Below are 12,847 nucleotides of genomic sequence, written 5' to 3'. Positions count from 1 at the left end.
TTTTATATGTTTCTTTATTATTTTATATATTACTTTATTATTTTATATGTTAGTTTGACTATTTTATATGTTTGTTTATTATTTTATATGTTAGTTTCTTATTTTATATGTTTGTTTCTTATTTTATAGGTTAGTTTATTATTTTATATGTTAGTTTATTATTTTATATGTTGGTTTATCATTTTATATGTTAGTTTATTATTTTATATGTTGGTTTATTATTTTATATGTTGGTTTATCATTTTATATGTTAGTTTATTATTTTATATGATAGTTTGACAAATATTTCTGTTTTTAATGTTATTTTCTTAAGTTTGCTGACTAGAATTAGAGAGTTTGTGTTTGAACTATCATCTTTTTCAGATATTTTTATGTTTAACAGATAATTAAATGATTAATTTCAATAATTATAAAGATACTACGCTAAAGGGCACTACATTTTACTACTCTAAAGGGCACTACATTACAACGGGCACTACATTAAAATTACGCGCATAACATAACACTACAGGGAACTAAACAACAATAAAGTTACATATTAATATATGTACAACAATAACATCTAAATAAGATTAATTATGCCTAAAATAACAATTTATCTATTTTACTAATCTTTTAGCACATAATAATCTAATCCGGATAAAAAATAACAAATTGATTTAATCACAAAATAATCACGAAAATACATATACCACAACAAAAAATAACTAATAAACATTTTTAATAACAACTAAAAACATTAGTTATTCATAAAATAACAATTTCTCTATTTTACTCATTTGTTTAGAACACTAATAATATAATCTGGATAAAAAATAATAAATTAATTAAATCAAAAAATAATCGCGAAATAACATAGAACACAGTAAAAAATAACTAATAGGCATTTTTTATACATGAGTTTTAACAAAAAAATAAGTCAAAATACCTTGATTTTAATTTTTTGTAAATTTGAAGATTTGATGATTTGGAGCCGAAACGAGCAACCCACTACGCGATAACGCCTTAGATACGATGTTAGCTTGCTACAATACTGAGAATATACACTTTTTGTGGGACCGGTGGGCTCCAACTGAGCTTGTTTTCTTTAAAATGGGGGGGGGGGGGTGCTGTAATGGGGAAATTGAAGGGGAAAAGGGGGTTACTAGTTCGTATGGTGGGGAAGGAGAAGGGCACGTTTTTTTATATAGGTATAGCGCTCATATATACCGCGCTATACTATATTGCGGTATATACTATAGCGCAATATATATATGGGTGTTATACCTTTCCGCCCATTTTAGTTCAAATAAAGCGTGATAAGTCACCGCGATATACTTTAACAGACAAACATGTTGTTAAGGTATAACGCGGTGAATAACCCGTTATATATATTATGGTGTTCAATCTTTATTTTTACCTATTTTGGTCGCTTGAGTCCAAAAATACCACACTTTTATTCCGGGCTCGGGAGTATTCAACGACTGTGATCATAGGAATGGTCAGGTTTTCGGATTTCCTCAACTGAGCTCTGCAGAAAGCTGTAAGGAGACTTGAACTGAAACTAGAAATGGTAGCTACATTTTGTTTGGTTATAGGGGAAGAAATATAATCCGGATATAAAATTAGAGATTATTTTATCTAGCGTTTGAATAGGATTTCATTTTTGAAAACAGAACAAAGACCCATTTGTCCATAAAATTTTGTACTTTTTTCCATCCGATTTTAGGGAATTCATTGGATCGTGAAGTTGCTTCACACCTGTCCATATCGAGGGAATGTAAATGAACTTATCCCTAAAAAAAGAGAAAAGATCTAGAATGGGAGAGGATGATCATTGAGAAAGATGCCTTAACAAGTTGGTCATCTATCAGGACGAGAATGTGATTTCTTCTTATTATCAGTGAGTTGTTGCCCTTCATACTCTTCTTTTCGATTTTGGCTCGCTCTACTTATCTAATGTAACCCTCAATCTTCCTTCATACGAAGGCATTGTAACATATACATCAAATAAAAGATTCTACTCATCTTCAAAATATTGTTTGGTTATACATTTAACTGAAATTTTGAAGATGAGATTTAAATTTCAAAAAGTGGTATTTAGATGCAATCTGAAATGCTATCTTCTAAATTCATGATGATGTCTAAAGACCACCAGTTAGATGCATTTAAACAAGACAAATAAGTCATTTCCAGAATCATACAAAAGCTAATTTCCTACATCATCAGAATCTACACATAAAAGCAAGGGGAACTCTAAGGGATCGTTTGGTTTGAAGACAAGTTATGCTAGGATTCGTTATACTGAGATTAATTATGTTAAGATTAGTTATTATTATGTTATTTCTTATTGATTGTTTGATATGTTGTATTAATCCTGAGATTATCAATTTTATTATTTTATCCTGGGAGAACTTATCATGAGATTATTATTCCACAATCTGATAGTTATAAATTATCCCGGTATTATTTTTAGTCCTGGGATAACTTATTCCAGGATTAGTAACCAAACAAGATATAAGGCAATACTAATTTTTTATCCCGAAATTTTATTTATCCATCATACCAAACGACCGCTAAGTAGAATCTAAAGATAATTAAAGTCCTTAAAAACTTGAGGAAGATGTACAACATGCAATAACAGAACAAAGAAACAAACTGTTTGCTGCTAGAAAAAAACGAAATTCCAAAAATCCAACTAACTGAAATCAACAAGATTTATAGACTTGTTGCTTCTTTTTCAATGCCCATCATTGAGGTACCACCTTTTTCATCATCTCCTTCTTATTCACTGGAGGAATTTCCTCATGCAGCAAAAGCTTGTTTCACAACATTGTCATCAATATCGTTTCTCTTGAATCTTCTGTCAGGAACCGGGTTCCTCTTGGCTGCTTTACATGTGTTATGCTTGTAATGATCTTTCTTGTACAAAGGACAACCTTTGATGAAATGTCCTGGATTTCCACATTTGTGATACAAGTCATAGCCTTTTGATCTGCTGGAGCTACCCTTTTTTGGAATGCCTCCATTTTTGCGCACCATTTTATGGAATCTTTTTGTTAGATAGGCCATGTAAGCATCTTCGCCACTTGAGTAAATATAGTCAGCCTTGAGGACTAGGTTCTTCTCCCTTTTGGGTTCTCTTCTTTCACGGTCCTTCTTTTTCTTTATTTCATACATCTTAAGATTTCCAATGAGTTCATCAATGGTCAACTTTTGTAGATCCTTTGCCTTTGTGATAGCATTGACCTTGCTTTCTCACGAACCAGGTAGTACACTAAGTATTTTCCTGACAAGTTTGTTCCTTGAAATGATTTCTCCCAAAGAGTGAACCTCAATGATGATGGAGGTGAATGGAGTGTGCATATCCTGAATGGACTCATCATCTTTCATCATGAAGAATTCATACTCAGTGGTGAGCATGTCAATCTTCGACTACTTGACTTGAGTTGTTCCTTTGTGTGCTGTTTGGAGAGCTTCCCAGATCTCCTTGGCTTATTGACAGGCAGAGATCCTGTTGTATTCGTCTGGTCCAATACTATAGACAAGGATTTTTTTTGCTCGAAAGTTCTTCTCTATAGCTTTGCGTTCAGCATCATTGTACTCCTTCCTTGTCTTGGGAGCTGTCACTGCTGGTTCATCAATGCTCTTTATAGGGAAGAAGGGTCCATCACAGATAACATCCCAGAGCTCTAAATCTTTAGCCATGATAAAATCATGCATCCTTGTATTCCACTATTCGTAGTATTGTCCATTGAACTTTGGTGATCTATTGGTAGATTGACCTTCTTCAAAGTTTGGTGGAGCAGTCATGAGGATCCTTTCTAGGTGTTAGACTTATAGAAAGAACCTGCTCTGATACCAATTGATAGAAACATAGGAGTCCACCAAACTGTATAGAGAACCTACTTCTCTATCAGTTCCCACACAACACACAAATAAATGTCACGACCCTAAATTAACCCGTATCGTGATGGCATTTATCGTGGAACTAGGCAAGCCGACTCATTTCCAAAACAAAATGATATTTTCATTTCAAAGATAATTTCAAGGTTATTTAACATAAAACCTCCATTTAAAGAGTTCAAATAAAAAAAATAGAAGTGCGGAAAAGAAAAGCCCGACATCGGGGTGTCACTAGTAATGAGCATATACTACAATCTGTCTAACAATATCAAGGCTAACTCATCCCAGAAAATAGATAAATACAACTAGAGGAATATAAGAGAGAGAAGAGAAGGGGCTGCGATCGCCAAACAGCTACCTTGCTATCTCCAAGAAAATCTGCAACCAGAACACTCAATAACCGCTACCATGTCCAGCTACACCTGGATCTGCACACAAGGTGCAGAGAGTAACGTGAGTATGCCAACTCAGTAAGTAACAACAATAAATAAAGACTAAGAAGTAGTGACGAGCAATAAAGCATAAAACGTTCATATCAGGAAATCTCAGTAAAATACCACATGCTCTTAAAAAATCAGGATTTGAATCAAACATCTCGTTTAAACCCAGTTTCACTAAATATTATTTAAAGACATTTTTCCAATAATATTTTTTCAAACAAAGGCTCAATGCAAAGGTGAGCAAAAATGATGAAATCATAAACAACCCCTCAGGCAGAACATCACTCATATACAACTCGGGCAAACCTCACAGTCACTCGTGCCACTCGGGCATACCTCACAATCACTCTTGCCACTCGGGCATACCTCACAATCACTCTTGTCTCTCAGTCACTCAGCACTCGATACTCGGCATTCGCACTCAGTAGGTACCTGCGCGGTGTGTACAGACTCCGGAGGGGCTCCTTCAGCCCAAGCACTATAATCTGCACGGACAATTCACATGCGATAATAATAAAGTATGCTGCAAGCGGGCAGCCCCGATCCACACTCATCCTCACAAATCAGGCCCTCGGCCTCACTCAGTCATAAAGTATGCTGCAGGAGGGCAACCCCGATCCACACTAATCCACAAATCAGGCCACTCAAGCATTTCAGTAAAATAGGGCATTCGGGCCAAAATATTTATATGCATCAAAATAGAGTCATAAAACTGAGTTATGCGGTAAACAAGTATAAACATGACTGAGTATAGATTTGCAATCGAAAACAGTGAGAGGATGGTAAGAAACAGCCCCTAAGAGTCCAAACAGCATTGGCGCAAGGCCCAAACATGGCATTCAACCCAATTTACATAAAAGCTTTCTAAAACATATAAGTATCAATGGTTTCAACAAAGTATGCAACTTTACAGTTGCTACGGGACGGACCAAGTCACAAATCCCTAACAGTGCACGCCCACACGCCCGTCACCTAGTACTTGCATCACTAAAAATAGTAGAATGATACAAAATCGAGGGTTTCATACCCTCAGGACTAGATTTACAATCGTTACTTACCTCAAAACATAAAACTTTTTACTTTGCTATGCCTTTGTCTTGCAAATTGGCCTCAGAATACCTCGAATCTAGTCACAAATAATTTGTTTCAGTCAATAAAATTTATTGGAATTAATTCCACAAGATAATAATGATTGTTCCATAAATATCCAAAACTTAACTCAAAAATTGCCTGTGGGGCCCACGTCTCGGAACCCGACAAAAGTTACAAAATCCAAAAGCTCATTCAACCACGAGCCTACTCATACCAATTTTACCAAAATCCGACCTCAACTCGACCCTCAAATTTACAAATCTTATTTCCAAATTTCTAAGTCCCAATCTCCGATTTACACCTCAAAATCATGTAATCTAGTCGGATTATTCGATGATAATTCAATATTATGGAGTAGAAATGATCACAAGGGACTTACCTCAAGTTTTCCTTGAAAATATATCAAAAATCGTCTCTCCTCAAGCTCCAATTAATCAAAAATGGCAAATGCGACGAAGTCCCTATTTTTATAATTCTGCCCAGACATCCTCAGTGCTGCCTCGATCTTGGACTTCGATCGAGGTCCTCGATCCTGGTCCTCGGTCCTGCCCCTCGATCCTGGTTCTCGATCCCATCCCTCGATTATGACTTCGATCGTGGCCCTCGACTCTGGGCTCGATCATGGCTTCGATCATGGCCCTCGACCCTGAGCTCGATCTGGGCTTCGATCGTCACCCTTGACCCTGAGCTCGATCTGGGCTCACATCTGGGCTCGATTTCTGGGTAGAAGTAATTTCCAACAGAAGGAAATTGCAGCAGTTGTTCTAGTTCAATTTTAATCCGTTAACCATCCGAAACTCACCCGAGGCCCTGGGGACCTCAACCAAATATACCAACAAGTCCTAAAACATCATACGAACTTAGTCGAATCCTGAAATCAGCTCAAACAACGCAAAAACCATGAATTACACCCCAATTCTAGCCTAATGAACTTTGAAATTTCTAATTTCTACAAATAACTACGGAACCTATCAAATCACATCCGATTAACCTCAAATTTTGCACACAAGTCCTAAATGACATAACAGAGGTATTCCAATTTTCAGAATCGGATTCCGACCCCGATATCAAAAAGTCAACCCCCCCCCCGGTCAAACTTCTCAAAAATAAAACTTTCGGCATTTCAAGCCTAATTCCTCTACGGACTTCCAAATAATATTCCGAACATCCTAAGCACAAAATCACCATACGGAGCTATTGGAATCATCAAAATTCAAATCCGAGGTCGTTTACCCATAGGTCCATATCAAGTCCACTTTTCTAACTCAATTTGTTTTTTTCAATTATGAGACTAAGTGTCTCATTTCACTCCGAGTTCCTTCCGGACTCGAACTCACTAACCCGATATAACATAATATAGCTGAATAACACCAAAAAGAAGTAGGAATGGGGAAAACAGGGTTATAACTCTCGAAACGACCAGCCGGGTCATTACATCCTCCCCTTCTTAAACATCCGTTCGTCCTCGAACGGGTCTAGAAACATACCTCGAGTCTCGAATAGGCGTAGATATCTGCTCCGCATCTCCCGCTCGGTCTCCCAGGTGGCCTCCTCCATAGGCTGACCTCTCAATTGCACCTTCACTGAAGCTATATCCTTTGACCTCAACCTTCGAACCTGCCGATCCAAAATAGCCACCGGCTCCACATCATAAGTCGTATCACCCTCCAATTGAACATTGCTGAAATCCAAAACATGGGACGGATCTCCAATATACTTCCGGAGCATGGAAACATGAAATACTGGATGCACACTCAACAAGCTGGGTGGCAAGGCAAGCTTATAAGCCACCTCTCGTATCCTCTGAAGCACCTCAAAAGTCCCAATGAACTGGGGGCTCAACTTGCCCCTCTTCCCAAACCTCATAACACCCTTCACGGGTGATACCTTCAGCAAAACCTTCTCCCCAACCATAAAAGACACATCACAGACCTTCCTATCCGCGTAGCTCTTCTGCCTAGACTGCGCTGTGCGAAGCCGCTCCTGAATCAATTTCACCTTATCTAATGCATCATGGACCAAGTCTGTACCTAAAATCCTAGCCTCACCCGGTTCAAACCATCCAACCGGAGATCTACACCTCCTTCTATACAAAGCCTCGTACGGAGCCATCTGAATACTCGACTGATAATTGTTGTTATATGCAAACTCCGCGAGTGGCAGAAACTGGTCCCATGAACCCCCAAAGTCAATGACACAAGCACGCAACATGTCCTCCAATATTAGAATAGTGTACTCGGACTGCCCATTCGTCTGAGGGTGAAAAGTTATGATTAACTGAACCTAAGTACCCAACTCTCGCTGCACGGTCCTCCAAAACTGCGAGGTGAACTGAGTACCCCTATCTGAAATGATGGAAACTGGGACACAATGCAGGAGAACGATCTCTCGAATGTAAATTTCAGCCAACCGCTCTGAAGAGTAAGTAGTACCAAATGGAATGCAGTGCGCAGACTTGGTCAGCCGATCCACAATAAACCCAAATAGCGTCGAACTTCCAAGAATTCTGTGGGAGCCAAACTACAAAGTCCATAGTGATCCGCTCCTACTTCCACTCTGGGATCTCTAACCTCTGAAGCAAGCGACCCGGTCTCTGATGCTCATACTTAACTTGCTGACAGTTTAGACACCGAGCCACAAACCCAACTATATCCTTCTTCATCTGCCTCCACCAATAGTGCTGCCTCAAATCCTGGTACATCTTTGCGGCACCCGGATGGATGGAATACCGCGAGCTGTGGGCCTCCTCAAGAATCAGCTCTCGAAGACCATCTACATTAGGCACACATATCCGACCCTGTATTGTCAGCACCCCGTCATCACCAATAGTCACATCCCTAGCATCACCTCTCCGAACCCTGTCCTGAAGAATGAGTAAGTGAGGGTCATCATACTGACGCTCCCTGATACGGTCATAAAGAGAAGACCTGGAGACCACACAAGCCAATACCTTACTAGGTTTCGAAATATCCAATCTGATAAGCTGGCCTGCCAAGGTTTGAACATCTAATGCCAAAGGTCTCTCTGCTGCTGGAAGATATGCTAAACTCCCCAAACTCTCTGCCCGGCGACTCAAAGCATCGGCCACCACATTGGCATTCCTCAGATGGTATAAAATAGTGATATCATAGTCCCTAAGAAGCTCCAACCATCTCCGCTGACGCAAATTAAGATCCTTCTGCTTTAACAGATACTGCAGACTCTGGTGATCAGTATAGATCTCACAATGAACCCTATACAAATAATGACGCCAAATCTTCAAGGTGTGAACAATGGCTGCTAACTCAAGATCATAGATAGGATAGTTCTTCTCATGGGTCTTCAACTGGCGCGATACATAAGCAATCACCCTACCCTCCTGCATCAAAACACAACCAATGCCAATCCTCGAGGCATCACAATACACGGTGTAAGAACTTGAAGCTGATGGCCAAAACTAACACTAGAGTTGTGGTCAAAGCAGTCTTGAGCTTCTCAAAGCTCTCCTCACATTCATCCGACCACCTGAATGGAGCACCCTTTTGGGTCAATTTGGTCAAGGGTGATGCAATAGATGAAAATCCCTCCACAAAGCGACGGTAGTAACCCGCCAAACCAAGAAAGCTCCTAATCTCCATGGCTGAGGACAGTCTGGGCAAACTCTACACCGCCTTTATCTTCTTCAGATCTACCTGAATACCCTCACTGGACACCACGTGCCCCAAGAATGCTACTGAACTGAGCCAAATCTCACATTTAGAGAACTTTGCATAAAGCTTCTTCTCCCTCAATCTCTGCAATACAACCCTCAAATGCTGAGCGTGCTCTTACTGGCTACGAGCGTACACCAGGATGTCGTCAATGAATACAACGATGAATGAGTCCAAATAGGGCTGAAATACATTGTTCATCAAATGCATGAACGTTGTTGGGGCATTGGTCATCCCAAAAGACATCAGCAAGAACTCATAATGGCCATATCGGGTTTTGAAGGTTGTCTTGAGAATATCTGAATCCCGAATCTTCAGTTGGTGATAACCGGACTTCAAATAAATCTTGGAGAACACCCTCGCACCCTGATGCTGGTCGAATAAATCATCAATACGAGGCAAAGGATACTTGTTCTTGACCGTGACCTTGTTCAACTACCTGTAATCAATACACATTCTCATGGAACCATCCTTCTTTTTCACAAATAGAACCGGTGAACCCCAAGGTGACACACTAGGCTGAATAAACCCCTTATCAAGTAGTTCCTGAAGTTGTTCTTTCAATTCCTTCAACTCCGTCGGTGCCATACGATACGGTGGAATAGAAATGGGCTGAGTGCCCGACACCAAATCAATACCAAAGTCAATATCCCTGTCAGGAAGCATGCCCGGTAGGTCTGCAGGAAACACATCCGGAAAATCACGTACCACCAGAACAGAATAAATGACAGGAGTCTCTGCACTAACATCCCTCACAAAAGCCAAATAAGATAGGGAACCCTTCTCAACCATGTGATGAGCCTTCAAATATGAAATCACCCTACTTGGTACATACCGCTCCACTCAACCCTCGGAATTCCCGGCATAGCCAATGTCACCGTCTTAGCGTGACAATCTAGAACAACATGACATGGAGATAACCAATCCATAACTAATATCACATCAAAATCAACCATACTGAGCAACAATAGATCTACTTGGGTCTCCAGCCCCCAATAGTCACCACACATGATTGATATACACGGTCCACAATAATAGTATCGCCCACTAGAGTAGATACATGTACAGATGAAACTAAGGACTCACGGGGCATATCCAGAAAATGCGCGAAATACGAGGAAACATATGAATACGTGGAACCAGAGTCAAATAATACTGAGGAATCTCTGTGGCAAACTAAGACAATACCTGTAATCACAACATCTGAAGCAATAACATCTGGTCTGGCAGGGAGAGCATAGAAACGGTCCTGACCACCCCCTGATCTACCTCCCCCTCTAAGGCGACCCCTAGCTGACTAACCTCCACCCCGAGCTGACTGGGCAGATGGTGAGGTAGCTGGTGCTATAGTCGGAGGCTGACTCCTCTACTGAGATAGACCTCCATGACGACGAGGACACTGCCTCCACATATGCCCAAGCTCCCCACACTCAAAATAACTCCCTGGTGCTGGCGGTGGAAACTGAAGGGAACCCCTAGCACCGGGATGACTGGTTGAAGAACCTGGTATGGAAGAGCCCTGAACATGTGGAGCACGGGACGAACTCTGAACTGGAAGGGTAATAAGTGATGAGTGGCCCTGATGAGAACTGTGGGAACCATGGCCAGATGATGTACCCTGATGAAATGGCCGAGCTGACTGACCCTGTCTGAAATGACGACCTCTACCGTGCTAGAACTGACCCCACAAAAAAGGAGCACCGCTGAATCTACCTTGACCACGAGGCCTCTTTGCCTCCCGCTCAACCCTCTCCTAACCGCGAACCATCTCAATTTGCCGAGCAATGTCGACAACCTCATCAAAGGTAGCACCCGAAACCCGCTCCCTGGTCATGAGCAATTGTAGCTGATAAGTGAGGCCACTAATAAACCTCATGATCCTCTGTCTTCCCCGTGGGAACCAACCAGATAGCATGACAGGCCAACTCGGAGAACCGTATCTCATACTACGTCACAGACATATCACCCTGGCGGAGCCGCTCAAACTATCTATGCAGCTCCTCTCTGCGGGATCGAGGCACGAACTTCTCCAAAAAGACCTCGGAGAACTGCTTCCAAGTAAGGGGTGCTGCGCCAACAGGCCTACGCCTCTCGTAAGTCTCCCACCATCTAAGTGCAGCCCCAGAAAACTGAAAGGTAGTGAATGAGACCCCACAAGTCTCCAAAATACCAACAGCACGGAGTATCCTCTGACACCTGTCCAAAATGTCCTGAGCATCCTCTCTCTCTATGCCACTGAAAGGTGGTGGCTGAAGTCTCCCAAACCTTTCGAACCTACGTTGATCATCCTCAGACATAATAGGAACCACATAATCCCGAGCAACAATAACTGGCTGGGTTGGTGGTGCCTCTGGTGTCTGAAGTCCCTGAATAACCTGCTCGGGTGTGCGAGCGACGGGAGTCTGAGTGCCTCTCCTGGCTTGAGAAGTGGTTGTGGCCGTCAAAATAGACACCGTCTGAGCAAGGCCAGTACATGCTGTCAGAATCTGAGATAGGGCCTCCTGAAGGTCTGGAATCACAATAGGCACAGATAGTGCTTGAGCTGGTGCATCAACAACTGGAACTTGGTCCTGATCTGGGACAACCGGTTGATCTATAGGTATTGTCCCAACTACTGTATGGACTGCACCTATGCCCCTACCATAGCCTCTACCACAACCTCGGCCTCTCGCGGCCCTTGGTGGTGGTCCTGGTAGCTGGCCCTCCTGACCGGTAGCACGAGACCTCACCATCTGTGAGAGAATGAATCAACAGATGTTTAGTTACTAGAATCAACAGATTAGCACGACAAGAATTCAAGAATGTGTAGTTTCCTAAAGATTCTGCAGCCTTCTGAAGATAAGTACAGACGTCTCTGTGCTGATCCGCAAGACTCTACTAAACCCGCTCATGACTCGTGAGACCTATGTAACCTAGGCTCTAATACCAATCTATCACGACCCAAAACTAACCCCTGTCGTGATGGCGTTTATCGTGGAACTAGGCAAGATGACTCATTTCCAAAACAAAAACGATATTTTCATTTCAAAGATAATTTGAAGTCTATTTAACATAAAACCTCAATTTAAAGAGTTCAAATAAAAGAAAAATAGAAGTGCGGAAAAGAAAAGCCCGACATCGGGGTGTCACTAGTCATGAGCATATACTACAATCTGTCTAATAATATCAAGGCTAACTAAGCCCGAAAAATAGCTAAATACAACTAGAGGAAGATAAGAGAGAGAAGAGCAGGGGCTGCGATCGCCAAACAGCTACCTTGCTATCTCCAAGAAAATCTGCAACCAGAACAATCAATAACTGCTACTGTGTCTAGCTAAACCTGGATCTGCACACAAGGTGCGGGGAGTAACGTGAGTACGCCAACTCAGTAAGTAACAACAATAAATAAAGACTAAGCAGTAGTGACGAGCAATAAATCATATAACGTTCATATCAGGAAATCTCAGAAAAATACCACATGCTCTTAAAAAATCAGGTTTTGAATCAAACATCTCGTTTAAACCCAGTTCCACTAAAAATTATTTAAAGACATTTTTCCAACAGTTTTTCAAACAAAGGCTCAATGCAAAGGTGAGCAAAAATGATGAAATCATAAACAGCCCCTCAGGAAAAATATCACTCATATACAGCTCGGGCAAACCTCACAGTCACTCATGCCACTCGGGCATACCTCACAATCACTCTTGTCACTCAGGCATACCTCACAATCCCTCTTGCCACTCGGGCATACCTCACAATCAC

This window comes from Nicotiana tomentosiformis, chromosome 8 (genome assembly GCF_000390325.3).
Source record: "Nicotiana tomentosiformis chromosome 8, ASM39032v3, whole genome shotgun sequence".
NCBI classification, from domain to species: Eukaryota; Viridiplantae; Streptophyta; class Magnoliopsida; order Solanales; family Solanaceae; genus Nicotiana; species Nicotiana tomentosiformis.
Note: the sequence above shows the minus strand (reverse complement) of the source record.